This window comes from Bactrocera neohumeralis, chromosome 5 (genome assembly GCF_024586455.1).
Source record: "Bactrocera neohumeralis isolate Rockhampton chromosome 5, APGP_CSIRO_Bneo_wtdbg2-racon-allhic-juicebox.fasta_v2, whole genome shotgun sequence".
In the NCBI taxonomy this organism is placed as follows: domain Eukaryota; kingdom Metazoa; phylum Arthropoda; class Insecta; order Diptera; family Tephritidae; genus Bactrocera; species Bactrocera neohumeralis.
The window spans coordinates 4171807-4178186 of NC_065922.1; positions in this window are offsets into that span (position 1 = coordinate 4171807).

A 6380-nucleotide genomic window follows, 5' to 3' on the forward strand; every position below is an offset into this window, starting at 1 on the left:
TTTCCACAAAGACAAGTATTTTTCGATCGTAGCTCTAGAGCTAGAAGTAATTTTAAGGTGTCAATGAGCAACTATGGAAGTATACCTCACAGGAAATCTGGGTTATATTCGACTAAACATTTGACTATCACTTGTTAATAAGAAAAACTCTCAATTTTCATTATATATAGTTCTCATCTTTCTAATATAAAAATTATACTCTGATTGCTTTCGATTGAAAAGTCCCCGGCTTGACACATACATAGCGCTACTAAAACTAGAAAACAAAGTATTAAAAAGTAATTTCGGCTGTTGATAAAATATTGGTTTTTGAAGGGCAAAAATACAGTTGAAGCAAAAACTTGGATTTCTTTCCCGGATACTCTTCTTCTTCTTTACTCGCGTAGACACCGATTACGCGGTTTCAGCCGAGTTAACAAGAGCGCAAAAGTCGTTTTTTCTTTTCGCAATGTGGCGCCAATTGGTGATTCCTTCTCCACCTGGTCTTTCCAATTGAGTGGAGGTCTTCCTATTCCTCTGCTTCCCCTGGTGGGTACTGCGTCGAATAATTTCAGAGCTGGAGTATATTCATCCATTCGGAAGACAAGACCTAGCCAGCGTAGCCGCTGTCTTTTAATTCACTGAACAATGTTAATATCCCCGTATATCTCATACAGCTCATCGTTCTATCGAATGCGATATTCGCCGTGGACAACACACAAAGGACTATAATTCTTCCGCAGAATCTTTCCCTTGAAAACTCGTAACGTCGACTCATTACATATTGTCATCCCCCATGCCTATGGAGCAGAGGCATGACGAGAATAATGAGTGACTTATAGAGTTCGGTCTTTGTTTGTAGAGAGAGGACTTTACTTCTCAATTGCCTACTCAGTCCAAAGTAGCACCTGTTGGCAAGAGTTATCCTGCTTTGGATTTTGCAGCTGATGTTGTTGTTGGTGTTGATGCTGGTTCCAAGATAGACGAAATTAACTATCTACAACTTCCAAATTATGATTGTCGAAAGTGACTGTTTGTTTGATGACAGAAGTGCAAATTACTGCACTTTTCAAGTGTTGACTGAATCGGAAGCTGATATGACCATCTTTGATCCTTGCCCAACATTTTTCGCTTTGGTGTTTTGAAGCTAACCTCAACTAACCTCACAACTAAATCTGTTCCTTTACGATTTCTAACAGCCTCGTTGACTCAGTGAACTCCTTGATGTCTGTAAAAGAGTGCTCATAATTATAATCTAGAGCTCTCATATAATTTTGTTACTGAATCTGATGACCATCGACCTACTACTTTATTTTCTAACCCTTAAATGTACTAAAGTAACTCCTTTTAGTATTCACATTTATTGAAAATATTTCCATAAAACAAACAGCACTTAAAATTTCAGCCAAAAATAAATGGAAGGGCAACATTTCACACTGATTACACAAATATTATAGTAAATTTTTATTTGACTTTTAGTCAATTTACCAATGAGCTTTGGGGGGTTCAAGCACTTTGCGAAATATAATCATGGAATGCATTTAAAATACAAATACTATGCAATGCCATTAATTAATCAACATATCCGCCAGACACACGCCGCATCCGCTGCGCTTCCCTCGTCTGTAAACATCCCTGCTCCCGCCCGTTCTCACTCACCTCCCGTCATTTGCACGCTATCATTGGAAATCATCAAACATTCGCCACACCCACCAAATATTTGGCCTAAAACCGTTAAAATATGCAATTGTAATTTCCGTTAGTAAATTGTAAGAGCCCCTCAGCCTCCGCATTTCAGCGCCATTTTCATTTCCTGCGTACCCCCGCACAGCGCACACAGCACACTCGCTTACGCGTTTTGAACGGATACGCACCGCACCACAGACTCTTGCAGAGACAGCCATTGACCGTTATGTAACGTGCGTTTTACCCCGTCTCTCCGACAAACAGCTGCATAACATTTGGTAATTTCTGTTGATTTTCAATTGCACAAATTAAAATTGGCGTGAAAAATCTCTTTGCGGTTATTTGCTCAAAAACTAATTACAAATTAAAATTGCCAACGCAATGCCGAACTGGTGAGAGGGTAGAGAATCCTCTCATTTGAGCGACTATTTAGCCAAAATGTGTTTACTGTTAGTTTCGAAAGTTCTAAAAAAAACTGTTATCTTCGGATTTGTTCATATACCCCACAGGATGCTCTCTCTCTTGTAATTGGTAGAGAAAATCGTGAGGATAAAAGAACTGCTAAAAAGGTTTTGGCTTCGAGCAAACTGCCTTTCCTTGCTAGCTCATGAGCTTTGCAATTTCCTGCGATTCCGCTATGGCCCGGCAACCATACCAGTCTTATCACAAAGACACTCAATGCTATTGACAGCAAGGTTAGGCACTCTTCTACCAACCCTGAACGCACTGTTAATGAATTCAAAGCTAGTATCGCCGCTCTGCTATCTGAGTGAATGGTCAGTCTGAAGCTGGAGTTGAACGAGAGCTTCCGACAGTAAACCCCTCCATCAGCCTTCCCCCAAGCTTTTACCTATCCGTGAAGAAGCTCACTGCCCCTCTCCTCCAACGGCTTCTTCCTACCACTAGCTCCCTCTTCGGTATATGGGCAGAAAAGGTGCCGGCAGAGTTCGGTTTGGCAACTCCATGATCTAGATATTCCGGTATGCAGTCAAAGTGTGTGAGGATATCCGAGTGTTCAATTACGCGTCGTTTTAGGACCCAGGTTCTCTGAGTCTAATGGCTACTTTCCCAGCCATACACCTTCCGGCAATGTCCACGGGCATTATGTTCAAAATGGCATTAAGTGCCATGGTTTGAGTGGACCTTAGTGCACTACACATGCACTCCATAGACATAGACCATAGATAGGGCTTAACTATGCTGTCATAGAGCCAGAAGACTACTTTCGGTGAGAGGCCCCAACTCTTGCCAACGGCTCCTCTACAGCAGTATAGGGCAATCGATGCCTTTCTTCCTCTTCTTATCCACGATGAGCCCTTGAAATTTCATTGTGTCTGCCGGTTGCACGGGAATGTCTCCCATTAGCGGCAGCGGTGCCTCCCGGATCTCTTATCTTGTAGTGAATAAAACCATCTCGGTTTTATTTTGGTTGATGCCGAGACCACTTTACATGTACTTTGGGCGCCGAATTTTACACTATTTGGGTAAAACCTTCAAAGTATTAGTGAGTGTGTTTATTTTTCGTTCTCGGTGTTTGTGTGTCCAAGCCCATTGTCATTTAAAATAACTAATTAGCATTTAAAATGGAATTCAGTGAACTAAAAACATTTTTACTTGTATACAGGGTTTGTCCGGAAAGTAATAGGACCGAATCGATTAAAAAAAAAAATATTGAACCAATCGTTACAATTATTTAAAAACTTTCAAAATAGGGTCTTCGGCGCCGATGCATCGCTTTCAGTGTTTTCAGCATTTTCCGGAATAGCCTTGAGAGCCGAGGCGCATGCTGCTTGGATCTCCTCTGTCGTCTCAAAATGCTTGCCTTTCATCCGCCTTTTCAGGCAAGGAAACAAAAAAGTCTCGAGGAGCTACATGTGGACTGTAGGACGTCTGCGAAAGTGTTGGGATGCTGGCTTTGGTTAGGTAGCTGTTCACAAGAAGGCGGTGTGAGCCGGGGCGTTTGTCGTGGTGCAACTTCCAATCGGCTGCGATGTCTTGTCGGACCCGATTGAGCCTCTGTTTGAGTCTTTTGAAGACTTCCGCATAAAACTTGCCGTTCACAACCCTGAGGAGGAGAGGAAACATCTCTTCTCTCTTTAGCCTTTAAACGGAAGTTTTTTGGTTACCCAATGGATACTTGGTCTAAGACCGTAAGTCGTGAGCTGCTTGAGCCAATTGTAAAAGAATCGCTTCTAGCCATTCGCAAGTGAAATAAGCTCAGTGAACTTTCCTCACTTGCGAGAACCTCTACACATGACCCCGTTCTCCCCTCTAATGTAACTTCATACCATTATTTTTGAAAAATGTTTACATCTTCTCTTAAAATCTTAAATCTTAAAAGATAAACATTTTAATAAACCACGGTTCCATCTAATGATTTTTCATAAGCTTAAATTGAATTTCAATTGTTTTACAACAACACTAAAGCCGCTGACGTGGACATGCATCATTGTTAATTTTTTTAGCTGCCAGAGTTCAATACAATAATGACGAAACAAAGTAAACAACAACGGTTTATAGGCTAAACACCTAAAATTGGACTATGGCAATTGTTGGTCTCAGTGCGAACGCACAAAAGTATGCATCAATTTTCAGCTCAACTGCAGAACGTCAAGCCAACGGATAAGCGCAAAGTTCAGTCAGCCGAACCTAATGAACGCGCACGCATTGTGTCAGTGTTTGTGTGTGAGTGTGCTTTTACGCCTAAATGCACCGCGTGCAGCGTGGTTATAATAGTAGTGTTACCTTGGCGAATAGTTTTTGGAAAACATTTGGCTGGCGTGACAGAGCGAGTGTCATGTCTATTAAATTATGTAATTGGTTTCAAATTGAGCGCATGACGCTAAGCACCATGCAACATGTGTGCGCATGCTAATTTATGTCTGTGTGTGCATGTGTGCCTGTGTGCCTGTCATAAAAGCGAAATTTCATTTGTTTTCCGATGCGTTATTTGGCCGCAAAACCGCAATAATACATGAAAATAAACTCTTGCACAAATAAATTTGCGGAGTGCCGCATACAACGCACTTTTGTATGTGTATGAGTGTGGGCTTTCATATATACGCATAGTTGTGTGTGTGCCACTCAGAAACAATGCCTTTGGCCAGCGGCGCGTGAAAATGGCGGCGGACCACGCCTGGTTCATGTTGAAAGCACGCCAAATGCGCCGCCAAAAGCGCACCGCCGCACGACCAACTCGAGCTGGAGCGGAATGCCACTGCAGGCGCTACATGTGGCTGCAACATGATACTTCTCTTGCGCATACATGTGTTGCATGTCATATGCTTCATGTCGCGTACTGTAGGTTTCCAGCGCCGCCGTCCGCTGTCCACTCACGCACACACGGCACGAGCGCGCACACAGCCGCAGCGCGTTTGCGACTAATTAAAATGCACGTGAAGTGAAGGCGTTAATCCGCGATTCGCGCATAAAATAATCGGCTGCGAAATATTTATTGTATTATGCACGGAGTTATGAAGCTTTAATGAGGTGGCGCAGCGCACCAGCACACATACATGCGCACATATGTACATTTGGTATGTGAGAAACGTTCAGCTCTCGAATTCACAAAGCGCGGCCTGCTCGGAATTCAGCCTTTATGCCGCAACGTGCAAAGCGCAAAGTGTTGTTAATTAATTTCCAATATTTTTTTTTAAATGTGTGCGGCTTTTGCGAAATCGTACACCCGGCATTAACGCGGCTTTGTGAAGTGTTTGTAAATGGAAGCCCTTTTTCGCTCATTATTTGATATTTTATCTCTCAACATACAAATTATGGTGGAAGGTGGGAGCATAATGCTGTGATAATAAATAGGTAAGTAATTAAATCGCAAAAAGTTTTAAATGTCCGCATTGAAAGCCATTTGAGTCGGCCGATAATTGGCATTTACTTCAAAAGAAAATTACAGCCATAGGTCAGTCATCGCCTCGCTGAAAGCGCATGGAGTTTTTTGCATCAAAAGCACTGCAGCCAACATATTAACAAATGCAGTTGCCGATTAGACGTGCATAAATTCTCTTAAAGCTCTTATTGGGAACTTCGTTGCCAGTCTTTATGAAAATATGCTATTAGTTTAGTTTTCATTAGGGCCGTTTTTTACGTGGCGGGTTCCAAAATCAGCGCACAACCCTGTGGAGGGGATCTTTCGCCTTCGAATGGATGTTCTTTAGCTTCCCAGAGGATACTTGGCTTGGTTTCCACGTCACTGTTGACAGTCATAACTTCGAAGTTGTAGATAAATTCGTCTATCTTGGAACCAGCAATAACATCAACTACAACGTCAGCTGGAAATCCAACGCAGAATAACTCTTGCCAAGAGGTGCTACTTCGGACTACGTAGGAAATTGAGAAGTAGAGTCCTCTCTCGACGAACAAAAACCAAAGTCTATAAGTTACTCACTATTCGCGTCCAGCTCTATGATGAAGAGGCATGGACGATGACAACATCTGATGAGTCGACATTACGAGTTTTCGAGAAAAAGGTTCTGCGAAAAAATGATGGTCCTTTGCGCATTGGTCACGGCGAATATCACATTCGATAGCTGTATGAGATATACGACGACATTGACATAGTTCAGCAAATTCAAAGATAGCGGCTACGCTGGCTAGGTCTTGCCTTCCGAATGGATGAATATACTCCAGCTCTGAAAGTATTCGACGCAGTACCCACCGGGGGAAGCAGAGGAAGAGGAAGACCTCCACTCCATTGGAAAGAT